This window comes from Benincasa hispida, chromosome 11 (genome assembly GCF_009727055.1).
Source record: "Benincasa hispida cultivar B227 chromosome 11, ASM972705v1, whole genome shotgun sequence".
Taxonomy (NCBI): Eukaryota; Viridiplantae; Streptophyta; class Magnoliopsida; order Cucurbitales; family Cucurbitaceae; genus Benincasa; species Benincasa hispida.
The window spans coordinates 42,842,992-42,859,056 of NC_052359.1; positions in this window are offsets into that span (position 1 = coordinate 42,842,992).

The following is a 16,065-nucleotide window of genomic DNA, read 5'->3' on the forward strand; positions in this document are numbered from 1 at the left end:
CCTTGCCTTGTATCTAGGCATTTCATCTTTGGTAGAACCTTCCTTTAGTTTATATATCCATTTAGAAGCTATAGGTTTATAACCTTTAGGAAGAGGAGTTAGGGTCTAGATATTATTGACAGTGAGTGACTCCATCTCTTCACACATAACTTGAATCCAAGACCTAGCATTAGGACTGCCTCTTCAAAAGTGGCTAGATCTTGGTCATTATGAGCTATTGTGGCATTTAGAACTAGGTTCATATAGTTATTTTTAGTATGCCTAGTTGGAGGAACTATCACTCTTCTCTATCTATCCCTAGCTAAAGAATACTGACTTAGGTCAGGGACAACTTCAGTATTCCCAGTGGTCTCATTTGAGACATCCTCTTCTTCTTCTAAATTTATAGGAGGGTTTTGGTTAGTGGAATAAGCTTTAGGTGACTCCACCTCAATCCTAGTGGTGTTAGGGTTGTTAAGAACTTCATAGGATGTCATTTCCTTTTGCATAAGCATTTCTTTTTCTCTGAAAGTAACATCTCTACTTATAATAAACCTCTTTTCAATAGGGTTCCACATTTTAAATCCTTTTACTCCCTCAAAAAACCCTACAAACATACACTTTACTACCCTAGATTTTAATTTCCCCTGATTTTGATGTATATAACCAACACATCCAAATACCCTTAGGTTATCTAGGATAGGTGGATGTGGTCCATTTTCCTTCAGGAGTCAAAAAATTTATGAAGGAATGTGGACACCTATTTAAGGTGTACACAGTGTAGCTTTCAACCTCTGTCCAGTAATTTTCACTTAGAATTGCATCAGATAAGAGAGATCTAACTCTTTCCATGACTGTCCTATTAAGTTTTTTAGCAACTCCATTTTGTTGAGAAGTGTATCTAACTGTCCTATGCCTAGTAATTCCTGTTTCTTTACAGAATTTGTTGAACTCTTCACTACAAAATTCTAGTCCATTATATGTTCTTAAGTATTTAATTTCTTTAGAAGTTTGTTTCTCTATCATGAGTTTTCATTCCTTAAACCTATCAAACACTTGGTCTTTAGTTTTAAGGAAGCAGACCCAACTTTTCCTAGAGAAATCATCAATAAAAGAAAGTAAATACCTTGAGCCACTTAGGCTAGGTGTAGGAGTTGGACCCCATAAGTCAGAGTGTATATAATCTAGGATAGCTTTTGTGGTATGTTGTGCTTTAGTGAAACTTTGCCTTGTGGCTTTCCCTAAAATACAGTGTTCACAAAATGTTAGATCTTTTGAAAGTCTTTTAGGGAGAATACCTTGATTAGATAGGACTTCTAGGCTTTTAGCACTTATGTGAGATAGCCTTTTGTGCCATAAATCAGCCTCGGTAATCTCATTTGTGGTGGCTACATAAGCTCCAGTCATCATCTCTACTCATTTTACTACAAATAAGTTATTTACCTTTTTCCCAACTAATATTGCTTTTAGAGTCCTTTAATATCTCAAGAGTTCCTCTTTTACCCCTGTATTCACACCCTATAGCATCTAACATGCCTAAGAAGATTAAATTTCTTTTAAGAAGAGGAACATATCTCATATTCCTAAGAAGTTTGATAGTTCCATCTTTGAGTTTTACAAGCTTGGTTGTTTCCCATATAAACCATTTCTCCTTCTATATCCTTATAGGTGTTAAACCAGGGTTTTATAGATGTCATATGGTAGGTGCATCCGGAGTTTAAAACCCAATCATGTTTACCTAGAGGGTTTATATGATTAGATCTGTCTAGAGTTGAGGCTAAGGCATCTGAGTAAATGAATGAACCCTCTGCAACAGATGCCTTGGGATGTTTTCTTTTTGAATCCTTCTTTTTCTCTTGGTTCTTTCTCTTTAAAATAAAACAGTCTTTTATTAGATGTCCTTTCTTCTTACAATACCTACACTTTATTTTCTGTTTAGATTTATTTTCTTCTGGATTATGAGGTTTCTTTTCTTTAAAATGGTTATGTTTGAAGTTTCCTTTTACAAACAGACCTTCATCACTAGGTTTATCCTTTCTATCAACCTGTAGCTCAACCTCTCTAGTTTTAAGGGCTGAGATTATGGTGTTTGTGATTATGCTATCTCTTCCATACTTTAGTGCATTCTTAATTTCTCTATACTATTCAGGCAAAGAGTTTGGAAGCACATAGGCCTCGTTTTCATCACATAGTATTTCTCCTAGAGTTTTAAATTCAGTAACTATCTTCTTGAACTCATCGAAGTTGTCAGATAGTGTTTTAAATGAATCCATTTTAAATGTAAAAAACCTCTCCCTAAGATACATTTTGCTAGGAAGGTCTTTACTAGCATACAACTCTTCTAGCTTAGTCCAAATTCTATATGCAGCTTTTTGATCTAATACTTGTCTAAGAACACTGTCACTTAGATTAAGAACTAACGTACCGTAGGCTGCCAGCTCCCAATCCTCCTTTTCTTGGGTTGTCACCGTGGCAAGGAGTGTTGATGGATACGGATGGCTCTGTGGGCCGAGTATCGCCTTGATCTTAGCCTTCCACAGTCTGAAGTCTCCTTTGCCATCAAATTTCTCCACCTCGAACCTTGTTACTGACATTTTGGATGAAAACTTGTGTCTTGATTCTCCAAGAATTGAGATCTTGATGTCTAGTTGCTCTTATACCACTTTGTTAGGCATGTTCCACTTCGTTGGGCCTGCTTCTGCAAAAGAAAAGCTAATTAGTCCAAATGATGAAAGAATGAAAAAGGCCTTTTACCTTGATCCAATTCGAAAGGCCCTGATCTTTGGGCCAAATTTCTTTGGTTGGTAAAGAACTTGGTTGAGAAGTACCCATGATTTTCCAGCTGATAGCTTACACGTGGTTGATCCCACTGATTTTTTCTGATGGAAAATGAAAAATAATTTTGATTTCTGATGGGTGATTAATGCAAAACAAAATTTATTTCTCTCTCTAGCTTTCAGATTCTCTCGTTTTCTGCCTTTTTGTATTCTTTTCTTTCTTTTAACCCTAATGCCTTTTTGTTTAATCTGTGCGATTATTTATGAGTATACGATAAGGATGCTTGCAGTCAGGTAGACGATGGCAGAAGAGAAGATGTTGACGATCATGCAATCGTGTAGACGATTGTTGAAAGAAAGGTAGACGATCGTGCAATCGTGTAGACGATTGCTTGAAGAAAGGTAGACGATCGTTTTGTTCTTCTAGACGATATGAAGTAAAAGGTAAACGATGAGCGATCTTGTAGACGATGAGAAGAGAAGAAGAAATTACACTGCGATGTACGTGGTTCGGCTGTGAAAGCCTACGTCCACGAAAAGGAGAGAGTTTATTAAGAAGCTAAGTCACAGACCCTTTTCTTTACAGATTATTCCAGATTTTCTTGAAGCTATGTATATGTTGTTGTTGTATCTAAAAAATTTGTAAATGATGAGTTTATATACTAATTTCTGATACAAGTAGTTACAATAACTAACTATAGAGATTAAAAAAATGTGAAAACAGCTTCTTGATGTTTATGTATGAGCTTATATTCTTCACGAACCATGTTCAACAGGGTTCTATTTCTCCTTTCCAATACACCACTCTGTTGAAGTGTACTTGGGGCTGAGAGTTGAAACGTAATTCCATGTTCTATCATATAGTTTTGTTAAGTCCATATACTCTCCACCACGATCAGATCGTAGCATTTTTATCTTTTTATCTAACAAGATTTCAACTTCAGTCTTGTACTCATTGAACTTTTCAAAAGCTTCAGAGTTATGTTGCATTGGGTATAAATACCCAAATCTAGAATAATCATCTATGAAAGAGATGAAATATTCATACCCTCATCGGGCTCTTACATTCATCAGACCACAGAGGTCTAAATGTATAAGCTCTAAGGTTTCTTTGGTTCTATAACATTTTCCAGTAAAAGGTTGTTTTGTCATTTTGCCTTTAAGGCATGACTCACATACTGGTAAAGAGTTTTCTTCTAAATCATTTAGAAGCCCATTTTTCACCAACCTCTCAATCCTATTGAGATTGATGTGACCTAACCTTAGATGCCAAAGATGAGCATTTTCTTTAGGAGAAATTCGCGGTCTTTTTACAATTGTTTCTGTTTTGAACATTTTAGTATTAAGCACGACTTTCATGACTAACAACCTTAGTACATATAAGTTATTTTCCATTGAACCAAAACCTAACTTCATTCCATTCTTAAAAATAAATACTTTATTCTCAGAGAAGGATATAGAATATTTCTGTTCAATTAGACAGGAATATAAATTAGGTTTCTCTTGGTATGAGGAACTACGTATACGTCATCTAATAACATATATCGTTTCTTGTCCAAAAATAACTCAAGTCTGCCTACAGTAACAGCTGAAACAGCCTCACCAATACCGACTCTAAGAGTCATCTCTCAGCTTTCAACTGTTTTCAGGAATTAAATCCTTGATGGAAAGAACATACATGGTTAGTAGCTCCTAAATCAACTATTCAAGTAGAATCATCATTCTCTACTGAGCACATCTCCAAGACAAATAAATCATATTTATTTTCTTCGGAGTTCTTCCTTTCTTGGAGAGTAGTGGGATCAACTCCACAACCTAAATCATAAACTCCAAGTTTCATCTCAAAAGGTAGTCCTCATTGATTAACTTTATCAGAGTTAACAACTATTGTTTTCTTTGTTTGTCTCTTGACATTCAATAAGGACTGGAGTTTATCTTGGGAGCTGGCATTATTGGTGTTTGAATTAGCCTTTGTCCACATCTCATATGCATCACGAACATTTCGTGATGCATAAAAGGTTGGGACTTGAGGACAATCCTCAGTCATGACAATTTTGAGGTCGTTTACCACGAAAAACGTTTTAATGGATTTTTTTCACGTCGTGTAATTAAAATCGGTCAATAATGCTATTTGACATTCAATAATGCTATTTGACATAATTGTTGAAAAATAAACACATTGATCTATATTAGATTTTAGAATAACTATAAAAAAATCCAATCAGGTTTAACAAAATCTAAATGAACCCCAATTACATCTAATTTTGCAATGATGCTTTAATGATTTAAGACAAAAGCCACCGAAGGGTAGTCAGTTGTCCCTTCACTTAATTGAGACACTCTCAACCAATCATTACATCAGATTAACTCTTATTCCTATAACAATCAGTCACCATTTATTTGTTTAAGAAATCATTAACTTGCTTCATAATTTCCCCTAAGTGTGACCCTCCATTTTAGACCTTAGACTTCCGCCCTAATGAGCCAATCGAAAGGAAAAGCTGATTGGAGCAAAAACTAAAGCGATCCTATCCATTTCTAGAGTTTGCCTTGATATTGACCTAATGCAAAAACCATTCATAAGGGGACGCTCCCAGGGCGCCTCAAGACTGTGCAAGAAGGTCTCACAGTGCAAATCAATGAAAGAGACTGTGGGACATGTTGACACACATCCCTCTCCCACTTACTATAAATACTCTCTCCATTCACCTTGATATTGACCCATGCAAATAACATCCGAAGGAGAACGCTCCCAGGGCGCCTCAAGGCCAAGCATGAGTCTCACGGTGTAAATATTAAGGGAGAAACATGAGAGGAAAAATTTGACATATCATATACATCTTTTTCTCCTACTGAGTATTTAACAACCTAGGGTTTAATTAACTTAGGAAAAATATGATTAATTATTTTTATTAAGTGACCGTTTAAGTTTGCCCAAAAGTAACACTTACTTTGGAAAGTTAAATAATTCTTTTTATTAATATTTGTTAAACACTTTAACAAATGTTAATCAATAATTACATGCTTGTAGTAAATCTATTTAATTCACCTTTCCATGTAAGTTCTGAGATAGGGTTGCAATGTTTCCGTCATCTAGCCTAGACATTACCCACCTTAGAAAAAAGGTCCCTTATAGATATATGTTTGCTATAAATTTAATCTTTTATTGAAATCAATTTAATCCTATTAAACTAATTAAAAAGATTAATCTAATTTCTAATCTCATTAGAAATTTGTGAACTTAGATTTATGTGAACCATATTTTAAACTATTTTGAAAAATGATTTTACCTAAGATTACATGCAACTCTTAGTTATTGATTAATTTCTAATTTCATTTATTTATAACAATTATAAAGTAAATGGAATAAATTAAAATCTACATTGCATTGATCAATATACTTTATAAAATTATAACGTTTATAAGATTACCTAAAGTAATGTCATGTGTCATGCAATGTTCATTTCATTACTACATATACATAACACTTATATATAACAAAGTAATGAAATTAAATAACATACATTACATGCATACGTTCAAACTATATATTATAACGATTATAATATAAATGATGTATGATTATGTTATTTATACATGCAAGCATATAGTATAACACTTATATTATATGATGCATAAGCATGCTATAAAATTAAATCATGCATATCATATATTATAATATTTATAATACAAATGATGCATGGATTATGCATAACCTATGGTGGGATTTAATTCTATATAACATACAATATGACATATAAAATAATAAAACATACATCACACGTATATTTAAAATAATAGTTAATGGATCGGGATAGGACATTAAAAAAAAGCTAATTATTACATTAATAAAAAGCCATATAGTTCGAAACAAGTGAACCGGGCCTTGAACCGCTCGAACCAAGCCAAAAATCGATCCAACCAACAACCGAACCGACCTTGAATCGCTCAAACCGGGCGAACTATGAGCGAACAGGAGAAAATTCTCCATAGTGCAGCGTCGTGATGCTGTGCCTAGCGTCGTGATGCTACAAAGAATTTTCTCCGTTCACCGTTCAGAGCGTCACGTCGCGACGCTACTGCGCAGTCTGCTATTGTACAACAACGTTTTCCCTCGAATCGACGTCCAAAAACAGCTCCGAATCACCAGAAAACCACCGAGAAGCCTCACGAACGACTCAAAACACAAATATTATAGACTGTACAACATTTATGCCCAAAAACAACGGGCCCTTACACAATCAAATTGAAAAGAGAAAGCAGTAAGTCTATGCTCGATCCTGAAAACAACCATTAACAAACCAAAATCATTCAATCACATTCATACATTATGAAAACAAAATGATATCCACCAATTCTGTGATTAAAATTATAGAGTTAACAAAAAATTGGGATCCAAACAGCGCTCTGATACCAATTGAAGGAAAAACCATTGAAGATTTACGCAACAAAATGTGGGATCGGTCCTAATTTTCATTTTTCACAAAATTTACAAGAATTACAGAATTAAAAGAGAAGGATTATGCATTAAAAAATAACCTACGACATGCTTTTCTAATTAGAAAGGGAGAAGAAAAAACACACATACCTTTAAAGAATACTTTCTTCAAGAACTCCCTCGAACGAATCTCTTTCTCCAAAAGGGACATCACCAAACAAAGCCTCATGTATTCTCCTTAGGGATTGAGAATGGCAGGAGGTGTCGGTTCTGCCTTAGGGTTTTGGAAGAGGGAAGGAGATAGAGAGGGGGAGAGGGAGGAGAAGAACTTTTCTTCTCTGTACAATTTCTACATGTTCAATTCTAGAGAGATTTTTGGGATCCAAAAATTATGGAAGAAGATGACTGCATTCTTTCCACAACCCCACATTAACTTGAGAGAAAATAGGGGGAGGGAGTTGTAACTCACTCCCTTTAATTAAAATTAATTTAATTTAAATTAAATTAATAATTATAAATATTTATATATATTATATCATATAATATATATATATATATATATATAACACTAATATTTATATCAGCCTATAGTTTTATATTGCATCAAATACAAAACCTATTGTATTATTTTCTCCTAATGATACATGGCATTTAATATAAATCACATTTATATTAAATTAAACTATATGAATCTCATTCATATAATTAATATTTGAATCATATCTAAATATTTAGTTTCTCTCAACTTATATTATATTAATTACATGAATCTCATTCGTATAATTAGTATTTGAATCATATTCAAATTCCTCTCATATTACCTAATATTATAATGTATCAAATACATTATATTAATTATATCACATATATAATTAATTTAATTAATTATATCATATATAACTAATTCTCTCAATTAATTTGAACACTTTAAATTAATCCAAAAATAATTCTCAATTTAATCCATATTGAGCTACGGAGTGGACCTTATGGACCTGTAGATTGAAGCTCCAACGATACTTGGATATTTAATTCAACTCTTTAATTAAATTATCCAACATTCATTAACTGTTGGTCATTCCACTAAAGACTGACAACTGCACTCTTCGCACTACAGATAAATTTTTGTGTCCATTGGATAAACTAATCAACAGCGCAATGATACTTCACAAATTGCTCGTAAGTATAGTTGGACCAAAATTATCGTTATGCCTTTATAGTTACATCTAACTTCTTAAGTACCACTAATTCCTCTAATGAATAATAAGTCATAGTTCAACTATGACCAAGTCCTTCGCGGGCCAGGAGAGGGTGTAGCCACTATGTTCAAGCCCCAGAATCAGCCCTAAAGGGAGCAATTTATCTACTTACCTCGACATCGGGGAAGGAGTGAATTCCGTTTTGTGTAACTACATTCCCAACTCCCCAGTCAGACGAATCCCCAAAATGGTAGGCTTATTGAGTTAGCAATCTGGCCACTCTCACCCAAACAAATCAAAGGATCGCCTTCATGAGCAGAAAATCACAACCCACTCAAGATTCAGGTCATGTCATCTATGATCATCCTAGTGAAATGTAAATCTCTATTACTAACGGTGATATATAAAGAGACTAATCGTTTCGTGGTCCAGTCTTATACAAACTCTTTGTATAGGATACCCCGCTCACATGTTTCTACATGAATGATCAAGATCATATCATTTGTAGTATTTTACAATACTTGTAACACCTACAAAGCGGGTCGTATCTGTAGTGTCACCAAGATAAGGTACCTAGCCTTATCCATCTACTACAGACCATTTAGGTTATTATCAAGATCCACTTGTATGTCTCTACATACTTGTTTAAATTATATAAAGTAACCTAGGATCTTAGTTTATTGGAATGAGTATATGCTTATAAAATAACACTTATTTTATTAACAACAATATGTTTATACGAAGTTTACAAACTACAAGATTATAAGGAGATTTAGGACACCAGTCCCAACACGTTCCGGTTCGAAGGAGCGAACTTTAAATAGTGGAAACAGAAGATGCTATTTTTTCTTACAATCAAGAAGATGGTCGACGTTTGTACCATGGAGAAGCCAACTATCCCGAAAGAAGATCCGACTGAACAACAAATAAAAGAAACTATTGGTTGGGAAGAAAAAGATTTTCAGTGTAAAAATTTTATATTAAATGGCTTGACTGATGATTTGTATGATTACTACAGCACAATGAAGACAATTAAGGAAGTTTGGGATGCCCTACAGAAGAAGTACGATATCGAGGAGGCTGAATCCAAAAAGTATGCCTTCAGCCATTACCTTAAGTTTCAGATGACGGATGAAAAATCTGTGGAGGCCCACTCCCATGAACTGCAGAAGATAACCCATGAAATAATAACTGAAGGTATTCCCTTAGACGAACAATTCCAAGTTGTCGTTATTATTGACAAACTGCCCCCTTGTGGAAGGATTTTAAGAACACTTAGGGAATAAGACCAAGGATTTTTCCTTGGAAGGTCTGATCACCTGGCTAAGGATTAGGGAGGAACCCCAGAAGCAGGATGAGAGGGACGAGGTGAACATCGTTCCTAGGAGATTCGCCTTTGCTATAATAAAACCTGACCAAGTCCAAAGGAACCAAGAAAAAAGGTCAGAACCATGGTTCCAACAACCAAAATAATTAGAAGAAACAGTAACCCTCTCATGAGAAATGGTACAGTTCCTTTGCTTTAACTGTAATAAACTTGGGCACATGGCTAAGAATTGTAGGAACAGGCGTCGTCCTGCTGGTAAGGTGAACATGACAGAAGAACCATTAGTTGTCATGATCACAGAAGTAAATTTGATCAGTGGTATTGAGGGGTGGTAGATAGAAACTAGCGCTATGCGCCATGTCTATCATGACATTAGTCTTTTTAAAACTTATACTGAAACTAAGCATAATAATATTTTTTTTAGGGGGACCAACACTCAACGAAAGTTGCTGGAACTGGCGAGGTGGAGCTGAAGTTTACCTCCAAGATGACCCTCACGTTGAAAGATTGTCTTGCACACTTAGAAGATAAGAAAGAACTTGGTCTCAAGCTATCTCCTCAACAAGGCCAGATTTACTCAAACCATAGAGTCATATTTGTATACCCTTACTAAGAATAATGTATTCGTAGGGAAGGGTTATGCAACTGAGGGAATGTTCAGATTAAATTTAGACATAAATAAAATGAAAGCTTCTATGTATATATGTTGTGTTCTTTGAATGTTTGGCATGCTAGACTTTATCATGTTAATAAGAAATTAATTAATAACATGATTAGGCTGGAAATGATGCCTAAGTTATCCATTATGATTTTGATAAATGCGAGTATTGTAGTCAGGCTAAAATAACTAGAATTCTGCATAAATCTGTACTTAGGATATCTGAGCCTTTAGATTTGATTCATTCTAACTTATGTGAATTTGATGGCATCTTGACTAGGAACAATAAGAGATATTTTATTACCTTTATTGATGATTACTCTTATTTCAATTTTGCCTATTTTCTTAAAAACAAAAGTGATGTGTTTGATGCTTTTAGATCGTTCATAACTGAAGTAGAAAATCGGTTTAACAGAAAGGTTAAAAGACTTCGTAGTGATAGGGAACTGAGTATGATCCAAACAGCTTTAATGAGTTCTTTAACTCACATGGAATAGTACATGAAAAGACTACACCTTACTCTCTTAAAATGAATGGAAAAGCTGAAAGGAAAAATAGAACCTTAGCTGAGCTAGTAGTTGCTATTTTACTTAGTTCAAGACCGCGTTTTATTGGTGGGGTAAAATCATCATTACAGTGTGTTATGTCCTAAATAGAATACCAAAGTCTAAAAATCCGAGTTCACCTTACGAAGTCCTTAAGAATAAGAAACCAAACTTGTCATACTTTAGAACCTGAGGATGTCTAGTGTTTGTAAGAATTCCACACCCTAAAAGAAGAAAGCTTACTAGTAGAACTTATGAGTGTGTCTTTATAGGTTATGCCATAAATAGTAAAGGCTATAGGTTCTATGACCTAATAAACCAAATGATCATTTTATCAAATGATGTTGACTTCTTTGAGGATAGATTTTCTTTTAAATCGAGAAATAGTGGTGGTTCGGGATCCAATAATTTAACCCCTAGTTAGAAATTCTACCTCTATAGAGGAAGCCGACCTAGAACCTAGTAGAAGCAAAAGAATTAGAACTGCCAAGGATTTTGGGGATGACTTCTATACCTATAATGTAGAAGAAGATCTGAAAAACCTACAAGCTACCTTGTCCTCTATAGATACCAACTTATGGCAATAAGCTAAAAATGATGAGATGAACTCTCTTGAATCAAATAGGACTTGATACTTAGTAGATCTACCACAAATTGCAAGGCAATAAGGTGCAAATGGATCCGAAGGAAGAAGCTTAGATCTGATGGAACAGATGACAAGTTTAAAGCCAGGTTAGTGGCAATTGGCTTTAGATAGAGAGAAAACATAGACTTATTTGACACCTTCTCCACTGTCACTAGAATGACCTTAATACGTGATCTGTTTTCTCTCATTGTCCTTTATAACCTCGTAGTACATCAGATGGATGTAAAGACCGCTTTCCTAAATGGTGAACTTGAAAAATAGATTTACATGGAATAACCCGAGGGCTTTGTAGTCCATGGTCAAGAAAATAAGGTTTGTAAGCTAGATCAATCTCTATATGGCCTGAAATAAGCCTCTAAGCAATGACATGAAAAGTTTGATAACCTAATCCTACCTAAAGGTTTCAAGGTTAATAAAAGTGACAAATGCATCTATTACAAGTTTGAAAATAATCTTTGCATTATCCTATGTCTGTATGTAGATGATTTGTTAAACTTTGGGTTGAACATGCACGTCATAAATGATGTGAAATCTACATTGAGTGCAAACTTCGACATGAAAGACTTAAGAGAAGTGAGTGAAATCTTAGGCATAAAAGTGACTAAGTCTGAAAAGGGAATTTCATTGGATCAATCTAACTATGTAGAAAATATTCTAAAGAAATATAATTACTTTGAATGTAAATCAACATGTACTCCTTATGACCCTAGTGTTTAGTTATTCAATAACACTGGTGATAGTGTTAATCAATCTGAGTATGCGAGCATCATAGGCAGTCTTAGATACGCTGCTGACTGCACTAGGCCTGATATAGCTTATGTTGTAGGATTACTTTATAGGGTTACAAGAAGACCTAGTATAGAGTATTGAAATACTATAGAAAGGGTTATGTGGTATTTGAAGAAAACCCAAAACCTAGGATTACATTATTAAAAGTTTTCCGTTGTCCTGGAATGATTCAGCGATGCTAACTGGAACTCCCTTTTGGATGAGTCAAAGGCTAGGCTATATCTTTAATATAACAGATGGAGTTGTCTCTTTAAAATCCAAGAAATAGACTATTTTAGCCCAATCTACGATGGAGTCAGAAATGATAGCTCTAGCAACAACTAGTGAAAAAGAAGGTTGGCTTAGAAGTCTACTATAGGAGATTCCCCAATGGGAAAAGCTGGTATCAGCCATGTTGATCCATTGCAATAGTACTACAGCAATCGCAAAAGTTCAGAATCGTTATTACAACGGAAAGAGACGACAAATACATTGTAAGCATAATACCATTAGAAAGTTATTTGCTACTGGTGCAGTTAGAGTAGATCATATATGGACTAATGAAAACTTGACAGATCCTTTGACGAAAGGACTAGGCAGAAAGAAGGTTTTTAAAACCTTAGAAATGATGAGACTCATGCCTGTAGAGAGATGAATCACTGTGAGGAAAACTTAACCTGTAGACTGGAGATCACAGGAAACAGGTTCAATGGGTAATAATTGATCACAAGTGATATATAGTGAATCGTGCTAAAACGAACACAAAGTTCTCTTCCTATGACCTAGAGTCCGAGCATGATATCCTGAAGCGTAAGAAAGGTTTAACTTAGGTTTAAATTAGTTATTGATGAGATACATACTTTATTTCAAGTGGGGTACTTAGCTATAGGAATACTCTCGATAGACTCACCAATGTGAATGTGGAAGTAGGGGCCGCGTCCTGTGGAGTTTTTAGGCAAACTCTCTAGAGCGTTCACCAAATCGAGATACACGTGCTAGGCCTTAAAGCACGGACTTTCAAACTACACCGTAATGATACTGTGTGTGAGATGTTGTTAGGGATAGAGTTCAAAACCAAGGGTTACTCTAGTATATTCTGAATCATCTACACTACGTAAAGGTTCAAGTCGTAAGACACCTTTGCTTATGTACAATGTTGTATAGACTGATATTGCTTGATGAAAATGCTTTTTTTATGTTTTAAATTTTCAAATGAGAGATTATTGGGTGAAATTTCAAGTTTTTAAAAGAAAAGAAAAAAACTTTTGGTTGAGAATCACACATTGATTATTTTTTAAAGAAGAGTCTCCTTCTTATACTCTCATCTTGAACTTTGGGTTTCGCCCTAAGGGGAACCCATATTTTAGAAGGAGTGAGAAGAAAGACAAATGTGTGTGTGATTATTTTTTGAAAAAATAATTATTAATTAATTCTATTTTATTTAATATTTTTTTCAATCCTTTAACAGAACCAACACGTGTCGCGAGCCACAACGGTCAAGTCTTCCGCGCGCTTTCGTGCGCACACCTGTATATTTAGCGACTTTGCGTGCCTTGCGTAGCTACACATTCCTTGGTTGGGCGTTCTTTGCATTAGTGCCTGTTGGCTCTCTGCGCCTATAAAAGGCGCAAGCCTTCAGCTTTTTCAGATCATCTCAATTCATTTCATCTTCTCAGAATTCGAATTCCCTCTCGACCTCCTTTGCTTGTTCGTTTTAGTTTTATGAGCAAGTCGGTCTAAAGCATGTGAGTTTTTTCAATCGGGTACCATGCATTTTCGATTGAGACAATTTTCTAGGTTGTTTTATCTAGGGGACGACGTGGCACTTCTGTAGAACTGCTTGCACACTTGAATAGAGTCGTGAAATACATTAAAGAGAGTGAGATCCGCGAATCAGCCTATAATGAGTTTCTATTTTGCAAGTCCCATATTTCTGACGACTGTCGTTGGTGCCTATTCGTTACATCAAATTTGACCGTCGAAGGATAGCCAGAACCAACAGAATCACTAATACAATCACTTGGAAGTATATAGAGAAAACGATGGTCAATGCATAGAGTTGGCATGTAGGACATATAACTATCTCAATATTCTGCTTCATGTAGGCTTTTCTCGCTTAGGTTTGTATGCAAATACAAGAGCACATCTGGTTAATGCATTTACAACGTGAAAGCATAGGGAGTCAAAAAGTCAAGTCTGCGTGCATTTCTATGAATTTTTATACGTCAATCAAACTAGTTGTCCACGACATGGTCGTCAATACATCACAAATTCCTACATTACTACTGTCTTTACGTTTTTAATTAAACTAAAATACACATGCATCACATTTTTTGAATGGTTACTGCAATTGCATATAAGGGTCAATTAGTCAAGTCTACAATTATTGACACATCACTTGTAGTAAATTTGTCCCGAGGAATTGAGCTTGCATCATTCCAAGTACTACTTGTTGTTACATTGATCTGCACTTGAGTTAGTGTGATAGGTGTTTTAACTTATGTGTTAAAAGAATCATTTATATATCAAATTATTGCATATTTTACGCTATATATACACAAAGTATTTTTCTCACCGTTCTTATATTTGTCATGTAAGCAATAGACAATTGGAGTTTGATTTCTATAAAAAACAAAAAATAAAAAAATTGATAAATTGATAAATTAACCTTTTTATTCATCTTAACCAAGTTAACATGTTTATTATTCAACCCAACCCAATCCTTATAGTTTGGGTTGGATAGTCTGTGTTGTTCGGGTTGTCAGGTCATTTAAATATCCCTAATACTGAGAGGATTGGAGCATCCTACGACCACTGCATCAAATAACTCATATTTATAACTAAAATGACATTATTTTATAAAAAAATAAATTTGTAATCTAGTTGAGGGGTCACCTAAATTAAGATTTAAATCACTATAATTTATTAATTAAAAGTTTAAATTGATACAACTTCTTTTAATGATATAAATGGATATTTTCTCATTATTTTTTTATGAACGCCACAACGATTTTTTTTTGTTAAATTATAAAAAATGTCCCTGAACTTTACATTTTGTGTCAAACATGCTCTTGAAGTAGGGGTATTTATGAATTGAGTTGATTTGGATTGATTGAAATTTTTCGGGAATGTTTTTTAAAAGTGAAAGTTGTCCCCACAAACCAACACGGGTCCTGAGCACGCTTAACTTTGGAGTTCTTATGATTGAGCCACCGAAAAGGAAGGTGCACCTTGTTGATATAGGTAGTAACTTTCAATTCTTTTAAGTCTTTCTTGACCATACTTTCATGTCCTTAGGATCCCTCTCGTTCGGGTGTGATACCGGTTCTTTCATGTACTCCTCTTGAACTCGGGTCGTTACATGCCCGCTTCCACTTGGTTCGTCCCCGGACCACATCTTACTGGGAAAGGTTCCGCTCTGATACCATCTGTAACGCCACAGGCCCAGGATTCGGAATCCGGATTCGACCCCTGATGGCACCGGTACATAGGATTGCTCCAAGCTAAGCACGTTTAACTTTGGAGTTCTTATGATTGAGCCACCGAAAAGGAAGGCCTACCTTGTTGGTATAGGTAGTAACTTTCAATTCTTTGAAGATTTTCTTAACCATACTTTCATGTCCTCAGGATCTCTATCGTTCGGGTGTGATACCGGTTCATTCATGTACCCCTCATGAACTCGAGTCGTTACACAAAGTTTAAAAAATTTCTTTAACTAAAAAATTAAAAAA